The 17,334-nt window shown below is 41.9% G+C and overlaps 1 protein-coding gene and 1 pseudogene across 6 annotated transcripts in view; one reads left to right on the plus strand and one right to left on the minus strand.

Moving 5' to 3' along the window:
* The window catches only part of LOC105095648 (E3 ubiquitin-protein ligase HERC2-like), a 60,094-nt gene extending 42,760 nt beyond the window's left edge, over nt 1–17,334 (minus strand). For all 6 annotated transcript variants that reach the window (XR_010378530.1, XR_010378533.1, XR_010378532.1 and 3 more), the window contains exons 1-2: nt 17,033–17,334; nt 15,717–15,811 (exon numbers count right to left, since the gene is read on the minus strand). The gene's annotated coding sequence lies outside the window, so the exon portion shown is untranslated. The remainder of the gene's footprint in view (nt 1–15,716; nt 15,812–17,032) is intronic.
* Nucleotides 8,897–10,671, plus strand: LOC105095650 (polyadenylate-binding protein-interacting protein 1-like; annotated as a pseudogene).

Here is a 17,334-nt window from a genome sequence, read left to right on the forward strand (position 1 = left end):
TTAGCACCGTGTAACCTCTACATCTTCCAGGGGTCACCTGATCAAATGCATCTTAGTCCCAGTCTGCTCTGCACAGCCTCCAACATTCCAATATCCAATACCCTTTCCACTGTTCCCTCAGGACCTCATTTTGTCAGCAGCAAATTTTCCAATGTCACATTCTCTTTGCATTTTTTCCTTTCTTTTTCTGACTGAAACCTGAGGACATGTAGTCCTCTTGGGTGGCTCTATTCATTTGTTGCCGTATCTACACCATTTCTCTTCTTCCGCCTCAAAAGCCTGTCCATGTTCATCGATGGCTATACCGTGGACCATTCTCTCTCGAGCTCTGTTTCTTTCTCCCAAGGTTCCTTTCAAGCATCTCCTCTCCTCTTAGATCCTGTCCATCCCCAGGCTTGTGTCCCTTTCTCTAACACTGTTGTCATCATTCTTCATGACGTCAGTATCTATCTTGCAAATCCACCCATCTTGGTTGCTTAAATCCTTTGACAATTATTTTATGATTTTTTCCCCTCCTCCCCCCAATTTTGGTCCATTTCCCATGGTCATGTCTATTAATCCATCATGACCCGTAATTACATGCCCTGTAACACCTTGATTTAAACGTTTACACTCTCTGATCATCACTTCATGTACTTCAAGCTCACTCAATCACATACACTAATATTGAAATTATGTATATTTTTCTACCACCAACAGGTACCTCTAATTATCTGATGGAACTTCCTCTCCTCTACTCATCACCCTCAGCAGGTCCCCATTTACCTTTTTACAAAGCATACCTGTATATTCATTTTCAAATTCTGTATTTCCCTTATTTCATGTTCTTGACCTGAAAATACCAAACGAGTTTAATCCTGCATCTAACCAGGTAAACCGGTTCCCATTTCCATACAAACCTGATGTGGCATCTCAAAATTCATATATTCCGAACTAATGGTTGATTTTTGCTTGGTTTTTTGTTTTTGGTGGTGGTGGTTTTTGTTTTTTTGTTCGTTTGCTTGTTTGTTTGTTTGTTTTTGGTGGGGGAGGTAATTAGGTTTGTTTATTTATTTTTAGAGGAGGTACTCAGGATGGAACCCAGGACTTTGTGTATGCTAAGCATTCGCTCTACCACTTGAGCTATACCTCCCCTGTGGTTGATTTTTAATCCCAGAATTAAACTTGCTTTTCTGTCAGTGTTCTTTATTTGATCCATGGTTTCTTTCATTTCTTTGTCTTTCAGCCTTCTTCTGGTATATCAGTAAATCTTTTAAGTTCCTCATAAATATGTATCATGCATATGAACATTTTTATCATTACAAAGTTGACTCTTTTGTTAAAACTACCAAAATTTCTCATCTGGAAATCTCATTAGCCTCCCATGTTCCTTCCCTGCTTTGACTCCCCATTCAAGTGTACGTAGAATGGCGAGTGAATGTCTCATTGAGAAAGCGAGTGTCTGGGCAGTGGTTTGAGTGAGGTGACCGGACACACCACTATCTCGAGTGTCCACAGCAGAGGGAGCACCCAATGCCAAATCCCTGGTCTATTCAGATCCTACTAATGAGGCTGGTGTTAACAGGTCAGGAGAAGACAAGGGGAAGCAGTGAGGATGGACAGGAAACTGGAGCTGGGGGCAGTTACTGACCATGAATGCCATTCTCAGGTCATTGACTTTTACCTTAAGGTGAATAGGAAGCATAGCAGTGTTGCTGGCAAGTGGGTGAGTTATTTTGCTTATACTTTAAAGTGATGCTTTGGCTGCCGTGTTGGAGAACAACTGTAGAGAAGGACAGACAGATGCGAAGAGCTCAGTTAAGAGCTAATGCAGTGATCTGGGCAGGAGAAGATAGCGATTCAAAGCAGGATGGGAGAGGGGACGTGTAAGAAGTGGCTAGATTCTGGATAGAGCTTTAAGGTGGACTTGATAGGATATTCCCTTATACTGGTTTGAGTTAAAAAGAGTATAATTAATGACTCTATAGTTTTCAGCTGAGCAATTAAAAGGCAGAATTGCCATCATTTGAATGGTGAGAGCTACAGATAAAGCAGAACTGAAATGTTTTTTCTTCCTTATCATCTCTTTCCTACACAAGAGACTGTATTTGTTTTAAAATCATGTTACTCCCCTGCCACTCTCCCTCACTGGGTTCCTGTAACATTTAAATAAAATCTAAACTACTTTAAATGCATATCGTACTGGCTGTATTTTGTCTCTGCCTTTCCCTCCACCATTACCTTCTACTACGATGCCTCTGATTACTCACTTTCTGCCCCTGTGGTCTACAAGAAGGTTCTTGAATACCTTAAGCATCTACTTCAAATCCCTGTAGGTGTTGGTTTTCTATCTATGGAACATTTTAACCAGAAATTATGGTTAATGTTTGGTACTCAATGTTCATTTCACTTAGAGTTTTACTCAAATATCATCTCCTCAAAGGTGTATTTCCAGTTGTGTTTAATAAACATTCCAAAAATAGCTCTTCTCAACTACTCTCTCTACTTTAACCTGTCCTTATTTTTTAAATTTTATTGCCCTTATCACAGTCTATCATTATGTTTTATGCATTTATGATTTTCTGTGCCACAGTCTAAGCACACAGTAAGCCAGAGACATTTCGGTTTCAATATTTTTAACACTGACTTTCTGTCTCCTGGGATTGAAGTCTATCATGCGCATTGAATGGCCAAAATCCAGAGCCTTGGTCTAATAAACTTATTTTAAGGTTTGAAGAACCTATGAAACATGACGCTTCTTGTCTTGCGATCTGGATAGTGACTCAGTTGTCCAGTTTATGCCAAAAAGATAAATTGATGAAATGAGTGATCTATTGTTATACATTTGTCTGTGCCCATAAGAGTCTCAGTCTGAGCATCCAGCAGTATTGCAAAGCTTCTGTTTTTAAGAATGTTTTTATTTACTTCAAACGCTTTTTCTAAGAAGTGGAACACGACAGTGTTGAAATTGATACACGTAACCCTGCATCAGAATCTTTGTTTATACATGATGAATCCAAAGATGACAAAAGTAAACACAATGCTCTATTTGAGACAAAAATTACAACTTACTTATAATAGAATGGTTCAGGTCCCAGAAAAAAGAATGTACCAAGAACCTCCTCCAAGTCCTCAAACAAGTGATAAGAATATTTCAAGATTACAGAATCAGAGAAAACAATTTTGAGTTACTTTACAACTATCTCCTTTCAATTTCCAGGAATAGTACTGAGTTTGAAAGAGCTATTTTAGCAGCTGGACACTTTTAAGCAAGAATATACTAAGTATCCAAAAGGGACCCTGTCTTTGCTGCATACTGTCTTTGAAGCAAGCTTGTTCAAAAAATCAAATAATATTTAATTTTCAAGTTTCTTTGTTTTGTTCTATGTTTTATGGTTACTTCATTAGTTAATGCAGTGCCTCAATAATTTTCTACCAGTCAGTTGTTATAATAGCACTACACATTGTTTTATTTTATGAAATTTATGATTTCCTTGATATTTTGAAAAAATGCCTATTCTAACAACTTGTATTTGAAATATATTAAATATTTACATTCACTGATTTTTTATTTCATTTTATGAATTCTCTACACTTAAAAAATAAGCAGCTGCAATTAATGGCAGGATTTCTGTGTTACTGAAGGATTTACCACAATGCCAGTGATGCCGTTTTGCTCTGGTGTTGCTGACACTATTCTGCTTTGCTGGATGCTGTGTCCCCAACATGGCCTGACACTTCTCATTAAAATGAGTAGCATGTATTCCATTGGTAATTGAACAAAGGAACAAAGTTTGGGGTACTCTGTCCAAGAAAGAGAGTAAAGCCTATTGTCCAGTAAGTATTGGCCTAACTGACAAAAATGCAACCTAATAATGGAGATGCATTTAAGGCAGTTATAGGAAATCATCTTGAGAAAAAAAAAATAGGGGGAGAAGATAAAGTTGTTTTCTTTCTTTTCTCCTAGCTTTTCCACTGAGATATTTTATTTTCATTGTCTATCTTTTCTTCCTTTTTTGTGTATCTTTGCAATTCCTCTCTACTTTTCCATATATTATCTCCCTTTTTATCACTGAAAATAATACCTTAAACCTATTCATTAAAATCATTTACATCCCACTTACCCTCTAGTCTCCCCAAAATATTTTTGTTTCCTAATACTTATGAAGGGGAAAAACCCACAAAGGGACCAGCAAGACCTCCCAGGCAGGGCCATTGCCTTCCCATTTTTGTGCTTCTGTAAAGCAGCTTGCTTCTAGGAAGATGAAACTTACCCCTAAAATTCCATTTGTTCTCAGTAGCTCACTCCTGATTGGCCCATTTCTAACACCTCATTTGCATATGGTACAAACTTAATCGAAAGCTAAAACCCTATAAAAGCCTGTGTAAACCTACAAATGGGGTCCAGAACTTGGAGTGTTAACTCCTTTGGGCCCGCAGGTGAAATAAACCTGAGTACTCCAACCCTCCAAGTGTTGCTTGGTCTCTCAACTATCCATTGGATATTCTAGAAAAATAACGATATGAAATGGGTTTCTTATTTCTCTCCTCATAATTAAAGCAACTGCCTTCTTTGACCAAAATGGTTGGTGGAAACCTTGTGTGACTAAAATGAGTTAGGTCTTAGCCTCTCTCAACAGAGCAATTTCTGCAGACTTTTCTGACTTTGTCAGCTAGGTAAGCATTTGTAAGTTAGTATGAGGAACAGTGGGACAATGACCAGAAGAGAGTGGCTACGTTATCAGTACACAATGACTAAGTGAGGGTGGGTCAGAATAAGTCTGCTTAGGTATTCTCCCTCTCTTTTGCCACAAAGGATCAACTCAGTTTTGAATTTAGGACAGAAGGGATAAAAATGAGTTAGAATAAAATGGATACAATTTGAAGGGGTTAGATTCTCTGGAGGAAAGAGAGGACAACTTAGATAACTATAGTTAAAATACGGAAAGAGTTTCAAAAGGAGAGCAAAGACATTACATGTACACAACCAGACTTCAGTTACAAACCATACTTTTCAATTAAACAGTTAATTTTAAACTTCAAAGGAAATAGTGACTCAAGTTACAGCAATCTAGAATGTTTCAATGGAAGAACTATTTTAAAGTGGAGTTAAAAATAAAGAGATGGGGATCTGCTTTGACCTCCAGGCTGTATACGTGACTCTTACTATAAATTTCTGCTGGGCTGATGGTAATTTGCCCATGAAGCTGTCATTGGCAAACTCTGGGAAAAAAGCAACTACCAGTGCTTCCTGTCCACTTTCATTTGCTTTATGTTTCTCTTGAAATACACCTAATTTTTATTTTCTGTCATCTCTCACTAAAAGATAAACCACATGAGGGAAAGGGATTTGTTCATCAAAATACGCACCTACCTGGAAGAATAACTATCTACAGCAGGAGCTCAAGGGTTATTTCTTGAAGAATTTAGTGGATAAATTAGCAATGACATGGTGAAGAAAGCTGAGTATCTGGGAGAATAGATTGAGCTGGTCTAACACTTGAATGATAGCAGCTCTAGAAAGAGTAAAAAGAACACATGGAGGAGAAGCAATAATTAATCAAATTGTAGAATATTTCTCTGAGCTGGAGAAAGGGCCTGCGTATTAACTCTCTAGCTAGATTGATCAAGCTAGATTGATGCATAGAGAAATAGGTGTCAAACTTCAAGACAGAAGTGACAGTTTACTTACAAAGGAAAAGTAATCAAAGTCTGCTGTAATCCACCTGCACCCACCTGGGCTCTCCCTTCCCCCCAGACCCCTCTCTCAGGCCAAATGCATCTGTCCAACCACTGTGTCCCCTTCTCACCTTGAGACTGACAGGTCCCTCACAGGACTGTGATCCTGCCACTCCCCACACCCCAGGAGGCAGCCCCGCCTTCCCTTGTTGCTGAGCCTAGACACCTGGGGTTTTGGGTGTCACACCCCCACTTTCCTTGTGCCATGGTGACTGTCAGCTCTTCCTCCCAAAATGCCAGGTGGTGTTTTGCAGAAATTGACAACCAATCTAAAATTGATGTGGAAAAGGCAAGGGGCTCAGAATAGATCAAGGAATCCTGAAAAAGAAGAACAAATTTGGAGGTATGGAAAGCCAGGTGGAACCCCATAGTTGGTATAAAGATACTTTAAGCTGAAGATACCTGAGATTTAGATGCAGAAAAAAGCCTTCTTGGAGCTCCCCTTATTTGAACACAAGCAGAAATTTCTGAGGAATGACTACAGCTATCAATTACCACGTCAGAGTGGCTTCTATTCCCAGGAGAGAGACCAAGAGTCAACCTACCATAAATCCCTTTGGTGGGATGTTTTAGGGCCCAGAAGAAGAGAAAAAGATCACTCATCCATGTACAGACACAGATTACGTGTGAAGACATAATAACATGGGTACAGGTCCATGTAGACAACAGATTATGCTTCCATCAAGCCATCAGCCACTTCAGCAGCCCCTTCCCAAAGGTGCACCCTGAGGGGAATTTAGGGTTTAAAAAAATAAGAAAAGCCAAGATACTGACCCTAGACAGTTTAGGTGCACATCAAAGGAATAATTTCAATGAGCCCAGATTATTGAATCTTCCCATACACAGACAAACACTAAAATCCTTAACCTGAAGTGTATGTTTTTCATTATTAGCAATAATATTGTAATGTCTGAATTCTTTTTTTTCAACAAAAACTCTTATATAACCTGGCTCCTCCCTTACCTCTTTGGAACAGTTCCTCAGAGCTACACGAGGAGCTGTTTCCAGGCTACAGTCCTCAGCCACATCCCCAAATAAAACGTAATTCTCAACTTTTAGGTTGTGCTTTTTTTCATTAGACATCTACAAGTGTGAAAGTATCAAATGGGGCCTGGGAGCCCCTTTCCAATACTTCCCAAACATGGTTCATAGAGCACACAAATGGAGAAGTATCGGCATCTGGACCATAATCAGTTTTCATTAACAGTAAGAAGTGAGCTGCACACACCTTTCCAGAGCTACATCTCCCTGAGCCAGCATCCCGGCCCCTATCGTACTTCTGTATTGCCCTGTTCCTTGTGCTCACATTCCAGAGCTAGTACAAGTCAGAGAAAGAGAGCAGTACTGAGTCATTCACACTTTTTTTTAATTGAAGGATAGTCCGTTTACAATGCTGTGTCAATCTCTGGTGCACAGCATAACAGTTCATTCATACATATACATACATATATTCCTTTGCATATTCTTTTCCTTTCTTACTACAGGATATTGAATATAGTACCCTGTGCTTTACAGTAGAACCTTATTGTTTTTTTGTCTATATAGCAGTTAGTATCTGCAAGTCTCAAACTCCCAATTTATCCCTTTCCACTCCCTTTCCCCGCTTCATTTCTATGAGTTTGTTTTCTACATCTGTATCTGTTTCTGTTTTGTAAATATGTTCATTTGTCTTTTTAAAAAATGTTCCACATATACGTGACATCATAGGGTATTTTTCTTTCTCTTTCTGGCTTACTTCACTTAAAATTATAGTCTCCAGGTCCGTCCATGTTGCTGCAAGTGGCATTGTTGCATTTTTTTTAATGGCTGAGAAGTATCCCATTGTATGAATACACCACAACTTCTTTAACCAGCCATCTGTTGATGGACATTTAGGCTGTTTCCATATCTTGGCTACTGTAAATAGTGCTGCTATGAACATTGGGGTGCAGGTGTCTTTTCAAATTAAAGTTCCCTCTGGATATATGCCCAGGAGTTGTTCACACTTTTATTGGTGCCTGTAATGCCTGGGCCTGTGTTAGGCAACAGGCAGCCAGAGTCAAATGTTAGATAATTTGTACGATAAAAGGGCAGATAATTTATACGATAAAGTAGACTATTGCTGCTACTTAACATTCTCTTCCCAAGTCTAAGGTGACTCAAAGGTAAATAAGGAAACAATTGAATGCTTTGGGAATGGAAGCAGAGAGCAAAACAGTATCTTTCTGTTGCTGTCTCTTCTTATGGCAAAAATTTTCACTTTAAAGATGAGGAAATTGAAGCCAGAGAGAAGAAAATCTGCATGTAAGGTCCAAAGCAGTGCCTTGAAATCTCTGATACAGCCAGCATGAGACTGGCCCATTACCATCAGCAACTAGAAAAGTGACCAAGCATATGAAGCAAGTGTTTTCAGAAACTGCACATCAGGTAGAAAGCACTGTGATCCTTGAGAAAAGAGATATAAAATGGTCCTGCTTGATGGTTTAAATAGGCCCACAAGTTCCTTGATCATTTCTTCAAGAGGGAGAGCCTAATTCCTCTACCTTTGAGTGTGGGCTGAATTTGGAGTTTTTCATTTAACAAAAAGTCATGTGACATAGCCAGAAACAGAAAGAAAAATGCTATATGATATTGCTTATATGTGAAATCTTAAAAAAAAAAAAAAAGGACACAAATGAACTTAATGACAAAACATTAACAGACTCACAGACATAGAGAACAAACTTATGATTACCAGGGGGTAAGCGGGGTGGGAAGGGATAAATCAGGAGTTCAAAATTTGCACTTCTTGGGGAGTGATGGAAACGTTAGCTATCTTTATTGTGGTGGTGGTTTCACGGGTGCACACATCTATCAAAATTCATCAGATTGTACACTTGAAATATGTGTAGTTTGCTGTACAGGAACCATACCACAGGCAAGGTGTTAAAAACGAAAACTAAAAATTTTAAAGCATGGGGTGTGTGGAACTCTGGAGAACAGGTATAAAGCACAGGCTATTCCTCCTTGCTGTCTCTCGCGGTTCAGACTCTGGGCGGTGCCTGGAGCCACACTCAAGCAAACACACGCAGGGAACCAGGAGGAACTGCCCTCCACCAGCAATAATGTACCAGGCAAAGGAGTAACACTCACCTTAGAGGCAGATCCTCCAGGACCAGACGGTAATGATGATGACTTGGCTGCAACCTCATGAGAGGTCATGAATCAGAACCACCAGCTAACCCCCTCCCAGATACTGAACCCACAGAAACTGTGGGAGAACGTAAGTGTTTCTAAGTTAACAAACTGCATGGTAATTTGTTAAGCGGCATTACATAATTCATACAGGTTTTGTTACGTATAGCAGTGGGTTGTCATAACAAAACCTAAAATGTGGGAGTAGCTTTGGTATCAGGCAGCGGGAGAAAGGGAAAAGAATTTCAGAAGTGTCAGTGAAAGCTTGACTCGGTGTGAACGTTCTATCAATAGAAGTCCATATTTTGAGGAGGCTGTTGGTGAGGACTTAAAGGGTAGAATCAAAAAATCTGACTACAAACTAGAGGAAAGAGGGTCTTTGTTATGTCGTGTCAGAAAGTTTAGTAAAAGTGTTCCTACAGTAATGTGGAAAATTCAAAATGAGCCCAAGCATTGGGTGAACTAGTTAAGATTTCCAGAAAGTCCTGAGTGTCTCCTGGCTGCTTCTTCCTTGCTGCTTAAACTAAATGGCAAAAAGGAGAGAGAGACAGCTAAAAGGACTATTAAACAAAAAGGGGCCAGGACTTGGGCAATTCCCTGTCTCTCCAGATAACATAAAATGCTAAAATTTAGAAACGGACTATAGGCACTTCTCGCTGAGAACCATCCTGTAAGAGAGCCCTCCTGGGAACGAATTGAGTTCACAGGCTGACACGCCACTGCAGAACTCGGGGTCAGCGCTGGCCAAGCCCCGGGTGGCTGTGGCTCCTTATTCATGTCAAAGCTGTCTGTGAATGCCCCGAATTTTACCCTCCAATTTGTTCCTCTAATTATACAGAATCCCATGAGGATGCTTGTGAGGATTATCCCACTCTGTATGAAAATGTTCAGGACTTTTTCAATCATCTTACAAACCATTTCATAGGTTTGGAAACTGAAACTGAATGGTTTGCAGACACTGTGAATGGCTGTGTTACAACAGATGATGTTTTGCAAGAACATGGAGAAGCCATGTATCAACAGGCCATGCCATGTCTATCTCAAATCCTCTTACATGGGACCTAGCAATTGGCAACTTTCAGAGAGTGGCAGTTTCCACTAATTCCTACTTTAAAGATACCAGAATTATTATGAAGTTAAGAAACAAGATGCAAAAAAAATGAAGTGACTTGAAAATGATTCCATGCATTTTTACTCTTATTGGAAGAAATTTATCTTAACCTGGAGATCAAGGGAACAAATGAACCAGGTTATGACAGCAGGTCCTCTTCAGGAGATGCTGGATGCCCTTTTTTCTAACCCTCTGGACAACAACTTAATTTGTGCAGTACTGTTACTGAAGTTGACAGGGTCACCTTGGAAGATACTGGAAGGAAAAAGGAAAGATTGGTATCCAAGAAATTATTTAAAGAATTGAAAGTGTCATCCTAGATGCAAATGGCCACAGAGATGTAAATCAGATGCTCAAGAATCTTGTAGAACTCTGCTCAGGAAACTGGGGTAGAACCCATGCAACCTCAATAGAGAAGCAGCACCTGAAGGTGAGACTATTTTATGAATGAACCAAAATCCTACACATCTGATGGCATTCTTTTCCCTGCAGTTGATTCAGATTATCAAGGGAAATATTGAGAATTACTTAAAAGAGAAGACTTTTTTTTTCCAGATTAAAAAGAAAATGGAACAGATTTATCAGGGGCTGGTGATCCACACTTGGATGATATTGATGAGATGGACTCAGAGATCAAAGAGACTTATGAAAAGTTTGGTTTGGCATCAGAGCATAAGCAAAAACAGTGAAGATGAAATTCAGCTTATCTGTTTAGCTTATGGTGATTTAACAGAATACAGGAAAGCAAGAAAATGTGTTACTCTTATACCAAGTTAAGGATGTTGAGTTATGTTGCTAATGTACATGATTTTAATTTTGTTTAACTGTATCTCCCAAAATAACCTTTATTACCTCCCCCTGGAAAAAAAAGGATTCTAAACAAAGATAAAATGCAGGGCATGGTCAGGGAAACATATGAGAGTGGAAAGTCCTTTGCTAAGACAGCAGAAATATCAAATGTCTTCTGGTACCTCAGAAGACGTTACACAATGCAATCAGACAAAAATCTCATTGTCTGAGATTTGTCCCACTTATATCAAATAAGGAGTTCTAAGTAGCTAGTGAATATTCCTAAAGACTGTAGACTCTCAAGTTTAATTTTAAAAACACATGCAATTTTGATTTTTTTTCAAAATCATACAACTTCAGAATTTTTCATACAACAGAAAAGGCACAAGATAGATCAAAATGTTGAAATATCACTCTTTTGCCCCAGGTTCATACCCCTGCCCCTTCCTTGAATGAAACCCAATTACTCTTAATCTATGTTTTAGGAGGAAGCTGCATTGAGAAAAACACAAAAACTTATTACAACCAACTAGGCCCAAGACTGCAGAAGATTTGACTTCCAGTCGACCTTGAGCCTTATTACATACTCACGGTAATATATTAGCATGATAAGTGACATACCCACCAGCACCATGACAGTTGACAATTGCCACGACAACAACCCAAAACTCCCATACAAGGATTGAAAAGGAGTTGCATCAATGCCAGGTCCAACCACATCCCTGTTAAGTCATTAATATTCCTCCCACTCTTTCCAATCCCCACCCACCCTATGCAGACCTTTCACTTCGACCCCCCTATATATTTGGTGTCTGCAACCGAGTTGGGTTGAGATGTTTTATTTGCGAGCTAGGTTGCCACTTTGCCAGTCTTTGGCCATTGAATAAAGCTTGTGCTCTTCCAGTCTCAGCATCTGTCTCATCTGTCTCAGCTGTGCGAATCTGATCGGAAAAAGAATCTACCTGGCCTGGGCAAGGGGTCCTGGCCCCGGCTCAACCAATTCAGTAACAATCAGGAGGGAGAAACAAGAGAGTGCTAAGCTGGAAAGGCCTTCCCACCAGACGGAAGCGGGTATGGCTCTCAAGCCCTAGGGCTGGCAGGGAAGTCACAGAGGTTCAAAGATTGGGCTGGGCAGAAACCTGGGGTTGAGACGCAGATGCCTCTGGTGCCAGGTGACCATCACTGGCATGAGAGCCCAATGGCAGGGGAGAGGACTCAGGGCCCCACAGGAGCACACAGAGATAAAGTCCAGCCGGCAGCAGGAGGAGTCCCCTGGCCTCAGTCCGCCCTGCATTAACCGGGAACAGGCCCATGGCACATGGTTTGCCCAGGCCACTGCAGGCCCATGCTCACGGGTCCTGGTTGCCCACCTTCAAGGGAAAAAATTAGAGCAGGAAACAGTGGCGCCAGACTGGCCACCAACCAGGTACGCTGGGATTTCTGGATGCTGTAGTCCAAGAATGGGGGCATGCCAAGGATTCTGGGTATGTAGTCCCCGGATGGGGACAGGGCATGCTGAGGATTCTGGGTACTGTAGTCCCAGGCCACACATGGGATTCTGGGTGCTGTGCTCCTGGACCCTTGGAGGCGCTTTAGTCGCCGTCCCTGTTCCCTGTCTGTCACACTGAGAAGCAGGACTCCCCACTCCTCTCTCCTGCGTGCTTTTCCCACGGGGAAGGAGGTCTGTGCAAGGCTGACCCTGTGGCTGTGTGGGCAAGGCCTGGTGGGGTGGGAAGCGCTTACAGGCCTCAGGCCCAGTATTTCTGCTGGGGGAGGGAGACGAGATTCCAAAAGCACTCCAGAGAAAGGCAATGGGGTGTGGCACCGCCGAGGAGCCCAGGTCAGAGTGCCACCCAGGCTCGATGCCTCCTGGCAGGGTGGAGGCGTGCAGCTGGGGCAGGCAGTGCTTGAGTTTTCTAGGCCTGCTGAGTAACTGAAGCCCTTAGTTTGTTGGGGTAGCAGCTTCTCCTCTGGTGGGGCAGAGGTGCCCAATAAACTTTTAGGGTCCATTGACTAGAGGTGGAGTGGACAAGGGCCAGAGCAGTATAAGAGGGAGAGGGCATTTCCGCCCCTGAGACCTCTTGCTCTGAAGCTGTATATTTTGTTGTGGGAGGAGGGGTTGTAACAGAGCAGGACCCTATGGTGCCTTCTGGGGACAGACCCCCTCCCCAACACCCTCTGCTTTCCCTCCGCTCTGAAGTACCCAGATAATAGTATCTGAGGCACATTCCTGAGTTGTTTTACAGATGCCAAAACCCCCACCAAATGGAAGAAATAAACTACTTGATGACCATAAGCATGTAGCTGCCAGATCTACTGGCACCCAAAGAGTGCTAATGTTAACCTCTGTGACACTGCCCTGTTACCTAACCATCAACCAATCAGAATTGTGCACAAGCTGATCACAAATGCTGGGACTCCTCTCCCTCACCTTGCCTTTAAAAATGCTTTGCTGAAACCCCTTGGGGAATTTGGTCATTTTGAGCATGAGCTGCCCTAGACTCCTTGTTTGGAGCCCTGCAATAAACGTTGCATTTTTCTTCCTCACAGCCCCAATGTCAGTCGACTGGCTTTCCTGTGCACTCACGTGGCCAGCAGACCCAAGTTTGGTCCAGTAACAGGGTCAGTGACTTCACTGGGGTGTTCTGGATGAGGGCTGGGCTCAGGGTTGGGTTGGGTCAGGCTCTCCTTGGGACAGTCAGTCTTCTTCATGTGGGGAGGTTGGGCCTGCCATGAGTCCTAGCAGGGGTTTTTGAGATGTGGATGGGGGGCTAAACTTGGGGCAGTCGTCCAAGGGAGGTTGGGTTGCTTAGGGAATGTGGGCTGCCTTTCCCCAGACCCCACACTGGTAGGACTCCCTTGGTTATTGGGGTGGGGGCAGTAGAGGGGCCAGGCAGTGTTTTTAATGCCCCTGGGGCTGTGGGATAATCACCAAATAACAGTGTAGCCAAGCAGGACCCTGTGGGGCCTTTCTGGGACAGACCCCTCTCCTAAATCCTCTGCTGTAGCTCCTCTCTGAAGATAACAGTATCTCGTGCATATTTCCTGACTTCTTCCAGTGCTAAAAACCACCATCAAATGGAAGAAATTAACTGCTGGGTGATCATGAGTACACAGCCCCCAGACCTTCTGGCACTGAAGGCCAGAGAACTGCACACAGCTGGTCACCCAGGGAGGCTTTAAAATTGCTCAGCTGAAACCCTTCAGGGAGTTCAGGGTTCTGGGTTCATGAGCTGCTGGTTCTCCTTGCTCGACCCAGCAATAAACCTTTCTTAACTTTTAAGCCCCTACTCCTGATCCTAACCCTAACCCCTAACCCCAACCCAGTGTATACTAGCAGGATCTATAATCCCAATCCTCAAACCCTATTCCAAGTCCAAGTGGAGCCCTGAGCCCAGACTCTAGCCACTAGCCCTTAACCCTGAGCCCTTGCCCAAACCTGAGACCTGAAATCAGAAACTGGAAACCATAAACCAGAACCAGAATCCATGACTATGACCGGATACCCAAAACTGGAAGCCATAACCAACACTATTAACAATGAATCATAACCATAGCCAAAAACCTTAACCCAGCCCCAGTTGCAGCACCAGGCCTGCCTCAGCCCTAGCCCTAAGCCTCTAAGCCACTGATACCAACCCCAATCTGATCAAATCACACAAACACATGTTAAGAAAACTACAGACCAGTATCCTTCCTAAATATACATGCAAGAATCCTCCACAGAATGATAGCAATATGAAACCAAAGGCACATTAAAAGAATTATGCACTACAAGCGTCTCTTCACCAAAATTCCAGGTTTTTCAACATAGTAAAACCAAGCAATGTAATACACCAGTCACTATGTGACGTAAAAAGACATGGTTATATCAACTGATGCAGAAAAAACTTTACACAAAATCCAGTGATGTTTCATGTTCATAAATATTCAAGAAAGTAAAAGGAAATGTGTTCAATATGATAAAGAGCATTATGCAAAACCCACAGCAAACATCATGCTCAATGTTGAAGAACTAAAAGATTTACTCCTGGAATCGACAATGCAGGTGGCCAGTGTATGTTAGAGATGCTTGACCTCTCAGGTGAGGGCTCAGGCAGATGTACACACTGTGGAGACAGCACTGGTCACATCACACTGGCAGGTCTTTAGTCTGGTGACAACCTGAGGAGGCAGAGGCCCCAGCAGATCCCCTGGAGGGAAGAGTGAACAGACACTCCTCTCTGGGAGAACAGGGTGCAGGACGCATTAAGTTTCCACAGGTGCATCCCTTTCCTAGCAGTGCTGATCCTTCGAGCTGACCCCACCAAAGTTCTTGCACAAGGTTTCAAAGATGTCTTTTCAAAGATGTTCATCACAGCACTGGCTGAAAGAACAGGGAATTGCAAGCAACACTAATGTTCATGAAGAAGGGATGGGATCCATCAGTTCTGGTCCATGTGGACGAATGAATGCTGCACAGCTGGAGAAGTGGGTGCAGGGTCTCTACATGATGTCAGGGGACCCCTCAGGGTGGAAGCACCTGAACCTACCGTCTGCATCGAGGGTCCCATCTGTATGACCCCGTACGTGTGAAATCAACATAGATGTAAATGAATCTGATTATGAGTGTGTGAGACAGAGACAGAAAGAGACAGAATGAGAGAGACACAGACTGAGAGATGTGCACCAAAACATTCATGACAGTCACCTCTGCAGGTGACATTTGCAAATCTCTTCTTTAGGTGATATTTCAATTTTTTATAATGTGTCTGTATTGCTCTACTAATTCTAAAAGGATTAAAATCATATGTTACATGTGATCCATTCATTATTCATCTATGGTACATTATTCATCTAAAGTACATTATTTTCATTTTTAAAAGATTTGTTACAAGAACAACAGGCATTTATGAGAGTAAAATGATAAATTCTAAAGAATTAAGAATCAAGTAAAGAACAAAACCTTTTGGTGACTGAGTCACAGGCCATCTAAGTTGCAGCACATGGCAGGGTAGGGGCAAGGTTCTCCAGGAGGTCGTGTACATTCTGAATCAGCATCTGATAGAGGCAAGGAAAAAAATACAAGTCTTGTACACTGAAAACTACAATAGCTTGTTGACAGAAATTAAGACCTAACTTCACAGAAAAATATTCCACATTCATGGAACAATGTCAAGGAGGCTAAAACGTCTTAACTACATTTATTGGTGTCTTTTGAATACCAGTTCATTAAAATCTTTGTTTCAAATTTCTTGCATTAATCCCCTGAAGGTTCCAGACCAGTTAAATACACAGTTGATTTCTATATTACATACTCAATATTTACAAATATGATATTTGTTTTGCACGTGTCTACATGGCTTTACTACTTTCAGGACAAAAGTCACATATAAAACTACAGACTACTAAAAACATAACAGTCAGTAGTTGTCTAGAATGTAGTTTACAATATAGAGCTTGCAGAAAACACAGACTATACATAATTCATTTGTTTGAAAACAGAAAGTAGCGTCTCATACCAAACTCTGGCGTAAGGTGCTTAAGCACAGGAAAATAATTTGTGATTCTCCTTTATGCATGTTTATAAGATAAACACCAAACTATTTCACATGTATTCTATCTATATACATATTTTAACAAATTCTGGTTTAAATAATCACAGACCAACAATATGTAAATACAAAATGTTATAAAAGATTTAACATACATAAGGGAAAACATGCTTTATGCATTGTAAAGAGTGTTTACAACCTAGCGTAAAGGCAAATGTGGTTTTTGAAAAATGAAATCCATATACAGTTATAGGACGATATTTAGCCAAGCCACCTAACGTAACAAAATTCACAAACATCATTTATTTAATATTATGTCCCCAAACATCCATATATTGCAGATGTCTCTTCAAGTCAATCAGAATAACATCAAGACCTGCAATTTGAAGTGTTAGCAGATAAATGGAACTCATGTTTTCCCTCTGAAAGAATCAAGCTTGACTGTCAAGTTAAAAGGCAGGTAAACACAACTATGAAGTAGTTTTTTACAACAGTTTTTTTTTACAACAGCTTAAATTTACCAATTTAGGGCAATATGCACATTTTTCCAACTAAGTAGCCACGTACTATTCTGTGATAAAATGACTCAGTTACTTAAAAAAAAAAAAAGCGTAAGAGGTAAAACAAGCAAACAAAAAACCCTCAGTTTAGCTAGCGAACCACAGAGACACTGAATCCCAGCAACACCCAAGAGGCTGAGATTAACCCTAAAGTCTGGACGACCTACCCTCCATCAGTGGTACCCAACTCAGGGCTGGGCACCTGCGCTCCGGACCACGGTCTAAACTCCAAGGCGGGGCGAGGCCTCAGTCCTCGCCCCCGCGCGGGCCGGGAAGGGCTTCTAAGAAATCTCGCGATCTGGAGGCTGTCGGGTTACGCCTCTGAGGTGGTGTGGGCCCGGTAGCAGGGTAAGGGGCGGTGCCAACGCGGGAGCCTCCTCGGAGGGGCGGAGCTAGTCTCCTACCGGATGACACAGAAGGCGGGGCGCGTTCAGAGCTGTCGTAAAAGGGGGCGGGGCGCCCCGCGCGG

This window comes from Camelus dromedarius, chromosome 31 (assembly GCF_036321535.1).
Source record: "Camelus dromedarius isolate mCamDro1 chromosome 31, mCamDro1.pat, whole genome shotgun sequence".
Classification (NCBI taxonomy): Eukaryota; Metazoa; Chordata; class Mammalia; order Artiodactyla; family Camelidae; genus Camelus; species Camelus dromedarius.